The sequence below is a fragment of the Loxodonta africana genome, chromosome 4 (assembly GCF_030014295.1).
Source record: "Loxodonta africana isolate mLoxAfr1 chromosome 4, mLoxAfr1.hap2, whole genome shotgun sequence".
Taxonomy (NCBI): Eukaryota; Metazoa; Chordata; class Mammalia; order Proboscidea; family Elephantidae; genus Loxodonta; species Loxodonta africana.
In genome coordinates, this window is record NC_087345.1 from 134,085,426 (window position 1) to 134,097,927 (window position 12,502).

The following is a 12,502-nucleotide window of genomic DNA, read 5'->3' on the forward strand; positions in this document are numbered from 1 at the left end:
ACTGCCGTCCAGTCGATTCGAACTCATAGCAACCCTATAGGACAGAGTAGAGCCGCCCCATAGAGTTTCCAGGGAGCACCTGGTGGATTCGAACTACAGACATTTTGGTTAGCAGCCGTAGCTCTTAGCCACTGAGCCACCAGGGCTTCCATGGAATATCTAGAATCGGCAAATTTGCAGACAGAAAGTAGATTAGAATTTACGAGGAGGGGGGAAATGAGGACTTATTGCTTAACAGGTACAGAGTTTCTGTGTGGGATGATGGAAGAGTTTTGGAAAGAGATAGTGGTGATGGTTGTACAACATTCTAAATGTATTTAATGCCACTGAACTGTATATTTAAAAATGTTTAAGTGGCAAATTTTATGTTATATGTATTTTACCATGATAAAATTAAAAAAAAAAAAGAAGATTTGATCAGAGAAGAAAAACCACTACCAGTGATAAGGAATAAGGAACTTATTATAGGAATTAGGCCTTATGCAGTTGAGGGAACTGGCGTTAATGGTGTTTATGTCATCGAGGTCATACCAGTGTATGATGGGTCCTAAACCAAATCACTTCACAGTTGTAAATAGAGCAGAATAGACACAGAGACACACTCAGCAGGGAGACACCATATAATGACACACATGGCAGGTAAAACTACAAACCCAGCAACAGCAAGGATTGCTGGTAGCTGTTAAAAACTGAAATAGGCAAAGAAGGACCTCCCCCCTAGAGCCACGCCCCGAATTCAGACTTTTAGCCTCTTGAACTATGAGAAAATAAAATTTTATTCTTTAAAGCCACCCACTTGTGGTATTTTTGTTACAGCAGTACTGTGTAACTAAGATATTCCACATTTTGTGGCTGGCTTATTTCACTTAGCATAACACTTCTTATCTCCCTTTTTGATTATAGCCATCCTAGTGGGTGTGAAGTGGTATCTCACTTTGGTTTTGATTTGTATTTCCCTAAGGGTAATGAGGAGCTGTAGTGGCATAGTGCTTAAGAGCTTGGCTTCTAACCAAAAGGTCAGCAGGTCCAATCCACCAGCCACTCCTTGGAAACCCTATTGGGTAGTTCTCTTCTGTCCTGTAGGGTTGCTGTGAGTCAGAATTGACTCAATGGCAATAGGTTTGGTGGGTTTTTTTTTTTTTTTTTTTTTGGTTTAATGGTAATGAGGAGTCCTTGAGTGGCAAAAATGGTTATTGAAAGGTTGTCGGTTTGAATCCACCAGAGGTGCCTTCGAAGAAAAAAAAGGCCCGGTAATCTTCTTCCGAGAGGTTACAGCCTCAAAAACCCTATGGAGCTCAGTTCTACTGTGCAACACATGAAGTCATCATGAGTTGGAATTGACTCAACAGCAACTGGTAAGGCTAATGATGTTAAGTATATTTTTATGTGCTTATTGGCCATTTGTATATCTTCTTTGGAGAAATGTGTATTCAAACATTTTGCCCATTTTAATATTGGGTTATTTGCGTCTTTTTATTTCCTGAGTCCTTTTGACATAACCCCATCTGTCTTTCTACTCTCTGGCACTACGAGAAGTCCTAGGCTCACCTTGTATTTCCCTACCCCATACTTGAAATCAGTCATTTCTCCAAGGAGCCCTGTTCATTTTAGTGGAGAGTGATATTTAGCCTTTGACTGAAATTTGATTAACTCAAGTTGAGCAGCCTAAATCCCCTTAAACATTCAGTTCCGTTTACAGACTTAGTCCACTAAGTTTCCTTTAAGGAACTTTTAAGCTGCATGTATAAACTTAATATTTTTTATTTTGTCTAAGTCCGTACCTTTCTGATGGGATTGGATTTACAATCTCTCACCTGAGTCCAAATTGCACCCTCACTAATGTAGATGGAAGTCCAAGGTTCCCACTCAAGCTGCAGCTATTCTTAGAAGTGCTTCCCTGTAGCATAACAGAATAGTAAAGCCTTTCTTTATTCTTCCCATCTGAATGGGTCACAACTCTATAGATGTTTTAATGACATCCCTGGGGCATCTGCATACCTCTGCTCACAACCCTGAAATCATGCTACTGACCCTGAGCATTTGACAAGGACCCTGCAGGACCCCAGGAATCACTCTGGGGAGTTGAGAGCAGACTCGTGTGTGTACGCACCACATTCACCCAGGGTCAGGATATTCATAATTCAAACTACACATCAGGGGCAGAGATTCTTCCCAGGGAGAAGTAAGGGGTCCAGGGACACCTGTAGGGAATTCAGTAAGAACCATACTCAAGTCTCAAACTTTGTACTAGAGACCTTTGGCCAAAAGGAGCAGATGAGGGTGCCTAGAGATGCTGGGAGTGGGTTGAAGGGCCCTTGTGGGCCAGTTGTATAATCAGGAGCGTCAAGCTTTGGTTCACTGTCACGCGGCTTGGTTTGTGTGGAGGCAAAGGCTCACCGTCCCACCTGTCTGGGCTTTGAGTGCCCCCTAGTGGGAGAAGAGGGATTCAGGTCCTCAGAGCATTTCACTGGCTCTCAGGACCTTAATCGTGGCTTCAAAGCACAAGTGTCAGGCATCTAACATCCCCCGCCCTCTAAGGCTTTTCTGTGTCTGCAGAACAGCCTGGATTTCAGGAGTCCCAGGGAAGTCCCCTTAGGGAGGATCACTGATATGGCCCGAGGGCTCAGTCCCAAGGATTCCTGTTTGTGGCTGTTGAGTTAAATCTTATTCTTTTCAGCTTAATATAACTCAAAAGAATGCTCCAAAGCATTATCTGCTCTTGAAAGTCCCTGCATTTTCTAGCTTATTTTAGCCCAGACTCTAGACCAGTGGTTCTTACTTAACCTTTTTGGGATCAAGGGGTTCCTTTGAGAATCTGATGAAATATGTTGACCTTCCCTTTTTTTTTAGAAAATGCTCACGCGTACAATATTGCGAATAGCATTTCAGGGAGATTGTGGGCTTCTGGAGCACTCAGGAACCCCTAGGTTTTCTAAAAACTTCTACTCTAGATCCCTGCTCCTAGTAGCTACTCAGAGGCTTGACTCCCTCAAATAGATTTGCTGCCCTTCTGAGGAGGCTGACAATGTTCACTTACAAACAAGACTTCTGGAGAGGGAGGAAAGACATAGGGTAAAGTTTCTTCTCGTCAAAGAGGCAACATTTGCCTCAAAAATCTGCCGGGAGTTTCCTTGTGTGGAGAAAGAGATACTCCTTTCGTGAAAATATCTGAGAAAGACAAATGACAGAGATAGATGATTACATAATCTCAACACAAAGTCTCCAAACCACCAAATTGGAGGGATCCGAATGAAATGAATGACAAGCCGCTCTCAGAAAGGATTTCCTAAAACAAGTATCCTAAAACACTAATTTTAGTTGATCTGAAATGTCTCTTGAAAGATTTCTAAAAGGAAAGCAAACATTCCAAAAACTCATGCTGGCCTGCTTCTAGAAGAGAACTGAAACAATTTGATGTGTGTCTCTTTAAGACACACCTTTAAAGGTATTTTCTTTTGGTTGGGTACTATTCATTTGCTCAACAAATATTTACTTAGTGCATATTGGAAAAGAGAATTTTAGAGCTGTCAGGAATTTCAGAGATCTTATTTTGACTCCTTTGTTCTCAGACCAGAGAGTTAAAATGTAATTCATGCATTCAACAAGTATTATTGATCACCTCCTACGTATCAGGATTTGGTCTTTGTGTGAGGAATAAAAGAGTAAAAAGCACTGAGAATAATCTAGTGGGGAAGAGAGATATGTAGGCAAACATCCAAAATTCAATAAAGATAATTGCTTTAATGGAGGCCATTCAAAAAGAAGAGGGAAACCAAATCAATACCATTCACAGTAGCCCCCAAGAAGATAAAATACTTAGGAATAAATCTTACCAAGGATGTAAAAGACCTATACAAAGAAAACTATAAAACTCTGCTACAAGAAATTCAAAAGGACATACTTAAGTGGAAAAACATACCCTGCTCATGGATAGGAAGACTTAACATAGTAACAATGTCTGTTCTACCAAAAGCCATTTATACATATAACGCACTTCCAATCCAAATACCAATGTCATACTTTAAGGGGATAGAGAAACAAATCACTAATTTCATATGGAAAGGAAAGAACCCCCGGATAAGCAAAACAATACTGAAAAAGAAGAAGAAAGTGGGAGGCCTCACCCTACCTGATTTCAGAACCTATTATATAGCTACAGTAGTCAAAACAGCCTGGTACTGGTACAACAACAGGCACATAGACCAATGGAACAGAATTGAGAATCCAGATATAAATCCATCCACGTATGAGCAGCTGATATTTGACAAAGGACCAGTGTCAGTCAATTGGGGAAATAATAGTCTTTTTAACAAATGGTGCTGGCATACCTGGATATCCATTTGTAAAAGAATGAAACAGGACCCATACCTCACACCATGCACAAAAACTAACTCCAAGTGGATCAAAGACCTAAACATAAAGACTAAAACGATAAAAATCATGGAAGAAAAAATAGGATCTACCCTAGGAGCCCTAATACAGGGCATAAACAGAATACAAAACATTACCAAAAATGATGAAGAGAAACCAGATAACTGGGAGCTCCTAAAAATCAAACACCTATGCTCATCTAAAGACTTCACCAAAAGAGTAAAAAGACCACCTACAGACTGGGAAAGAATATTCAGCTATGACATCTCAGACCAGCGCCTGATCTCTAAAATCTACAAGATTCTGTCAAAACTCAACCACAAAAAGACAAACAACCCAATCAAGAAGTGGGCAAAGGATATGAACACACATTTCACTAAGGAAGATATTCAGGCAGCCAACAGATACATGAGAAAATGCTCTCGATCATTAGCCATTAGAGAAATGCAAATTAAAACTACGATGAGATTCCATCTCACACCAACTAGACTGGCATTAATTCAAAAAACACAATAAATGTTGGAGAGGCTGCGGAGAGATTGGAACTCTCATACACTGCTGGTGGGATTGTAAAATGGTACAACCACTTTGGAAATCCATCTGGCGTTATCTTAAACAGTTAGAAATAGAACTACCATACAACCCAGAAATCCCACTCCTAGGAATATACCCTAGAGATACAAGAGCCTTCACACAAACAGATATATGCACACCCATGTTTATTGCAGCTCTGTTTACAATAGCAAAAAGCTGGAAGCAACCAAGATGTCCATCAACGGACGAATGGGTAAATAAATTGTGGTATATTCACACAATGGAATACTACGCATCGGTAAAGAACAGTGACGAATCTCTGAAACATTTCATAACATGGAGGAATCTGGAAGGCATTATGCTGAGCGAAATGAGTCAGTTGCAAAAGGACAAATATTGTATAAGACTACTGTTATAAGATCTTGAGAAATAGAAAAAACGGAGAAGAACACAGACTTATGTGGTTACAAAGTGGGGAGGGAGGGAGGGAGGGAGAGGGCCTTTTATTGATCAATCTGTAGATAAGAACTGCTTTGGGTGAAGGGAAAGACAACACTCAATACAAGGAAGGTCAGCCTAATTGGACTGGATTAAAAGTAAAGAGGTTTCCGGGATAAAATGAAAGCTTCAAAGGTCAGCGAAGCAGGGGCTGGGGTCTGGGGAATTGGTTTGAGGGGACTTCTAAGTCAATGGGCAAAACAATTCTATTATGAAAACACTCTGCATCCCACTTTGAATTGTGGCGCCTGGGGTCCTAAATGCCAACAAGCGGCCATCTAAAATACATTAATTGGTCTCAACCCACCTGGAGCAAAGGCAAAGGAAGAACACCAAGGTCACACGACAACTAAGAACCCAAGAGACAGAAAGGGCCACATGAACCAGAGACCTACATTATCCTGAGACCAGAAGAACTAGTTGGTGCCCGGCCACAATCGATGTCTGTCCTGTCAGGGAGCACAACAGACAACTCCTGAGGGAGCAGGAGACCAATGGGATACAGACCCCAAATTCTCATTAAAAGACCACACCTAATGGTATGATTGTGACTAGAAGAATCCCAGAGACAATGCTCCCCAGAACTTCTGATGGCACAGGACAGGAACCATCCCCGAAGACAACTCATCAGGCATGAAAAGGACTGGTCAGTGGGGGGGAGAGAGATGCTGATGAAGAGTGAGCTGATTAAATCAGGTGGACACGGGAGAATGTGTTGGCAACTCTTGACTGGAGGGGGGTGGAAAGATAGAGAGAGAGGGAAGATGGCAAAATTGGCACGAAACGAGAGACTGTAAGGGCTGACTCAATAGGGGGAGAGCAAGTGGGAGAAGGGAGTAAGATGTATGTAAACCTACATGTGACAGACTGATTGGAATGGTAAATGTTCACTTGAAGCTTAATAAAAATTAAAAAAAAAAAAAAAAGGAGTGGGAGCTTAGCAGAAAAACCAGCTAAATCTGCAAGGGCATCTGAAGATGACTGCATAGAGGAGGTAGCATTTGAGCTGTGGCTTCACAGATAAGTGGAGGTTTGCTATGTTTGTTCTGGGCTGGAGAAATAGTATGCAGGTTGATCAAGGATATGGTGCCACGCTAAGGGGCGAGTGGGTCTGAAATACTTGCGGAATGCACAAAGGCACAGTATGGGCTGCTAATCCTGAGATGTGGACAAAGGCATGGAAACATAAAAGAGCAAGGTGTCTTCTGAGAACTGTTAGTCCAGAATTGCTAGTGTAAAAGGCCAGAGTGAGAAGTGATGCATCTGGATAGGAAGAAGCGCCAGGTCATGGATGGCTTTTCCTATGACCATAATGCTGGTAGGTAATGTTGGGAATAGAACCTGGCTGCTTTCCTTCCAAACCATTACCCTGTTTGCTGCACCAAACTGCCTCTCATAGACACTGAGCTCTGTGCTGGGTGCTGGTGAGGATACCATGAGGAATATGCACAGGCCTTGCCCTCAGGGGGGCTTACATTTAGGTGGGAGTGTTAAGACCTGGACCTGTGTACAAAGAGTGGTAACAGAGGAGAATGTATTAAGTAGCCAAATGATGTTGTTGTTAGCTGCCATCAAGTGGGTCCCAACTCATGGTTACCCCATGCACAATTGAACAAAATACTTCTCAATCCTGTGTCATCCCCATGATTGGTTGTGAATTGGACTGTTGTGATCCATCGGGTATTTACTGAATGATTTTTGGAAGTAGATCATCAGTTCTTTCTTCATAGTCCATCTTAGTCTGGAAGCTCTGCTGAAACCTGTTCAGCATCATAGCAATACATAAGCCTCCACTGACAGATGGGTGGTGGCAGTACTTGTGGTGCATTAGCCTGGAATGAAACCCAGGCCTCCCACATGGGAGGCAAGAATTCTACCACTGAACCACCACTGCTCCCTATAGCCATCTCAGTGAGTGTGAAGTGGTATCTCATTGTCCTGATTTGTATGGTCCTAATGACTAGTGCTATTGAGCATCTTTTCATGTGCTTGTTGGCCATTTGCATACCTTTTTTGTTGAAACGTCTGTTCAGACATTTTACTCATATTTTAATTTGATTTACCACCACAGTTAGCCAAGTGAAGGTGTGTTACCATCTCTTAGAGCTGCACTGCCCAACATCATAGCCACTAGTTACATGTGGCTATTGAGCACTTCAGATGTGGCTGGTCCAAACTGAGACGTGCTGGATTTCAAAGACTTAGTAAAAAAAAAAAAAGTAAATTATCTTACCAGAATTATTTTATATTGATTTCATGTTGAAATGATAATATTCATTGAATTAAATAAAGTATATTATTAAAATTAATTTCACCTATTTCTTTTTCTAAAACGTGACTACTGGAAAATTTTAAATTACATATGTGATTCACATTATGTATCTATTATCACTGCCTTAGATGATGGATTCCCTTTGAAAGTCTTGTGATTAGTGTAGCCTCAAAGTATTTACCAATTTATCAAATAACTCTGAGATGAATGAATGGATATTTGTAAATGCTAATCCCAGGTTTTTTTCTTATAGGACCCCAAGATTGGAAAAAATATTTCTGTGTTATCTCTAAGGGACAACTTCTCAAATCAAAGAAGAAATCACCTGCTTCAACTACCACTGAGAATCTAAAGAAAATTGCATATTTATATATCTATATATAAGAAAAAATTCAAGTCTCAAATTGCAATATTGAAGGATTCCATGGGCAAAAAATTGAAGGATGCAGGAAGCATCAAAAGAAGATGGAAAGAATACACAGAGTAGCTGTACCAAAAAGAATTAGTCAATGTTCAACCATTTCAGGAGGTAGCATATGAACAAGAACTGAAGGAAGAAGTCCAAGCTGCACTGAAGGCACTGGTGAAAAACAAGGCCCCAGGAATTGATGAAATACCAATTGAGATGTTTCAACAAATAGATGCAGCGCTGGAGGTACTTACTTTTCTATGTCAAAAAATTTGCAAGACCGCTACCTGTCCAACCAATTGGAAAAGATCCATATTTGTGCCCATTCCAAAGAAAGGTGATCCAACAGAATGTGGAAATTATCGAACAGTATCACTAATATCACACACAAGTAAAATTTTGCTGAAGATCATTCAAAAATGGTTGCAGCAGTGCATAGACAGGGAACTGCCAGAAATTCTACAGATTCCGAAGAGGACGTGGAACAAGGGATAGCATTGCTGATGTCAGATGGGTCTTGGTTGAAAGCAGAGAATACCAGAAAGATGTTTACCTGTGTTTTATTGACTATGCAAAGGCTTTCGACAGTGTGGATCATAACAAATTATAGATAACATTGTGAAGAATGGGAATTCCGGAACACTTAGTTGTGCTCATGAGGGACCTGTACATAGACCAAGAGGAGGTCATTCAGATAGAACAAGGGGGTACTGTGTGGTTTAAAGTCAGGAAAGGTGTGCGTCAGGGCTGTATCCTTTGACCATACTTATTCAATCTGTATGCTGAGCAAATAATCTGAGAAGCTGGGCTATATGAAGAACGTAGCATCAAGATTAGTGGAAGACTCCTTAACAACCTGTGATACGAAGATGACAAAACCTTCCTTGCTGAAAATGAAGAGGACTTGAAGCACTTACTGGTGAAGATCAAAGAATATAGCCTTCAGTATGAATTGTACCTCAACATAAAACAAAAATCCTCACAAGTGTACCAATAAGCAACATCATAATAAATGGAGAAAAGATTGAAGTTGTCAAGGATTTCATTTTACTTGGATCCACAATCAATGCTCATGGAAGCAGTGGTCATGAAATCAAAAGACAGATTGCACTGGGCAAATCTGTTGCCAAAGACCTCTTTAAAGTGTTAAAAAGCAAAGATGTCACTTTGAGGACTAAGGTACACATGACCCAAGCCATGGTATTTTCAGTCACCTTGTCTGCATTAGAAAGCAGGACAGTGAATAAAGAATACCGAAGAAGAATTGATGCCTTTGAATTATGATGTTGGTGAAGAATATTGAATATACCACGGACAACCAGAAGAACAAAAAAACCTGTCCTGGAAGGAGTACAACCAGAATGCTCCTTAGAAGGAAGGGTGGTGAGGCCTCGTCTTACGTATTTTGGACCTGTTATCAGGAAAGACCAGTCCCTGGAGAAGAACATCATGCTTGGTAGAGGGTCACTGAAAAGGAGGAAGACCCTCAACGAGATGGATTGACCCAGTAGCAGCAACAATGGGCTCAAGTATAACAACGATTGTGAGTATGGCATAAGTCCAGGCAGTGTTCTGTTCTGTTGTACATGTATATGTAATATATATGTATATTACCATCCTAACATCCTAGGATCTTGAAATTTTTTGTGAGTTCCTTCAGAGCTCCAAGGACTGTATCCCCAGCACCTGTCATGGTGTTTGAGAAACAAAAAGTATTCAATAATATTCGTTAGTTTACTGTTGAATTGACTATGCTTATTCAGAGGAGACAATCTTGGACAATGTTGAAAGTGATAATTTCCCCTTAACCCTTCTTTTTGTTCACTGCTGCATCCCTAGACATCTGGTGGCAATATCCCTAGCACTTATAACAATACCTGGCATGTATTAGTCACTCAGTACTTATTGATTGAATGAATAAATCTTGAATCTTATTTTCCCTGAGCCTGTAGTCTAACTAATTGGAAAGTTGAGATAAATAGATTCAATTGTGTGGAGGACTGTCTAGTACCCTTCCTTTTTAGGAAAAATACATCTCTTGTTTGGGGGATCTGCCTTTTTCTCCTCTAACCCCATGATATTGGCTGGAGGAAGTTGTTGATTATACCTTGCCCAGTTGTATTTGATTAGTCCGTGGGTGGGCACACCACCCTAACTGGACCAATTAGAATCCTTCCATAGGGTTTTTCAAAGTGTATTAAGAGAAGAGGGGCCATCCCTCTTCCTGGTGAAGAAGGTGAAGATGCTCCCTACATCATATGGAAAGCCAGCATTGAAAGATTAGTAGTCTTGGCATTGGAATTCCTTCTTCTAGTTGTCCTCAAGACCCATCCACACCCAAACCCTTTCCAAAGTTTTATGAAGTACCCAGTACCATTCCATGAACCCTCTTTTTGTCTACATTTGAAGACAAAGAATTCTTCCTGTCTGACACACAGTGAAGTAAGGCTATGTCTAATTCCTTAAACTAAGCATATCATTCCCATTACTTTGCGGGGAGTTTCTGCTTTAACTGTGGGCCAGTATACAGTAGACTCATCCAGGAAAAAAAAAAAGGTCAATATACCACTTGGATTTGATAGAGGCTACTAGAAAGTCCAAGAGTCCTGGTGGCACAGTGGTTAAGCGCTCGGCAGCTGAGAGGTCGGTGGTTCGAACCCACCAGCTGTGTGGGAGAAAGATGTGCTTCTGTAAAGATTACAGCCTTGGAAACCCTATGGGGCAGTTCTACTCTGTACTATAGGGCCCCTGTGATTTGGAATGGACTCGATGGCAATGGGTCTTTTACTAGAAAGCCCAGAAAATCCATTAAGGGAAATCAGTTCATTCATTCAATAATTCATTCATCCTTCTAACACACCTCTTAGGCATCTGGCACTATGGTGGGGGAGGAATATCTGAGACATGATTCCTGCCTCCAAGAAGCTTACAGTTTAGCGAACAAACAAGCAAACAAACACTAGAATAGTATTTAACTGTTTATGAAGTACATGTTCTGTCTCATTTAACCTTCATCACAACTCTATTATTTCCCCTGTTTTACAGATGTGGAAAGCCTGACCACAACCCCCAGTTCTTGCTCAACCACTCCTGCTACGCCTGCTCTTCGCTTGGGACTGTAAGTCCACTGACTGTCTTACTTGATTTTCAGCCATCAGCTTCTTCCACTTTCACTTCCCTTTCTGTCCATCTTAGATCCTACAATCCACTGTATTTGTCACTCTCTTATTAACACTATAAACTCTTTTGCCACTCTGATCTTTAATCTCACCTTTGTGGCAACACTCCAACGCAGGATGAACTGAGCTATTTCTATTTCCTTCTCCATGTGTGCAACTAGGAGCCAGAGCACCACTGGGCAATCTCACATTCAGCATAGACGGTACCATTTCAAGTTCATGGTTACCCACTGGGCCTTTAACACTTTCTGGTGATCCTCCTACATCCTTCCAGTCAGCCTACTCTTACCCTTCGTGCAATGAGCATTCAAACCTCCTTTGCTCTACTCAGTCTTCCATGTCCTATCTCATCTCTCACTCTCAACAGATGTCTTGGCATACATCTTCACCAAAAAACTAAAAGCCAATAAATTTACAAATTACGGCTGCATTTATACCCTCCTTGCCCCTTTCCCTCGTTTACAGTGAACAGAGATCCCTTCTCCTGTCAAAGGCCAATTCCCCCACCTGTGCTTTGAACCCCATTCTTTATCTGCTCAGAAATCCTTTGCTGTTGATTATGCCCTCTCTCCTGAGTCTTCAGCCTTTTCTCTCAAAACTTCTATATATGCTCAAGTTTTTTTCCATCTTAGAGAAAACCCCTCAATTCCACACCCTTCTCCAGGTATTGTGTTATTTCTCTCCAAGCTTCTTGGAAGAGTTATCTAAGTAATACAGAAAATAATAACTTGCACTTACTGAATTCTTACTATGTGCTAGACATTGTGCCAAATACTTCATGTGGGTTGTTTAATTTACTCCTCATAACAGTCGTATTGCATTGGTGTTATTTTACAGATTTGGACTTTGAGGCTAAAAAGTGACTTGGCCAAATTCACGTTGTTAATAAGTGGGGCAGCCAGTGTTTGAGGACAGGCAGTTGGGGCTGAGAGCTAGTGCTCTTAATTAATTTACTCAAGGGCACCATTTCCTCACCAGGCTTTCTGCATTGCACAGCTCTAGGGGGCACCATCATACTGTAGTCTATGCAATAATACCTCCTGGAGCACAATTTGAAAGGAGTCTCCTGGGGTTGTGCTGTTTGGTAGCCCTGCTTTACCTCCCACTCAGCCTTTATCACACTCCATCCCCATCTTTGCATCAGCACTTGGCTAAGGTCAATGGCTACTTTTAATTAAATCCAGTGGACACTTTTCAGGCCTCACCTTATTTGACCTCAGCATTATTGACGGAGTTGAT

The 12,502-nt window shown here is 41.2% G+C and overlaps 1 long non-coding RNA gene across 1 annotated transcript; it reads left to right on the plus strand.

Annotated features, from left to right (window-relative positions):
* Positions 1–1,175: 1,175 nt before the first annotated feature.
* On the plus strand, positions 1,176–11,892 carry LOC135231251 (uncharacterized). Its single transcript, XR_010321931.1, has 3 exons — positions 1,176–1,355; positions 7,929–9,627; positions 11,130–11,892. It is a non-coding gene; the product is annotated as an uncharacterized LOC135231251 (long non-coding RNA).
* Positions 11,893–12,502: the final 610 nt, after the last annotated feature.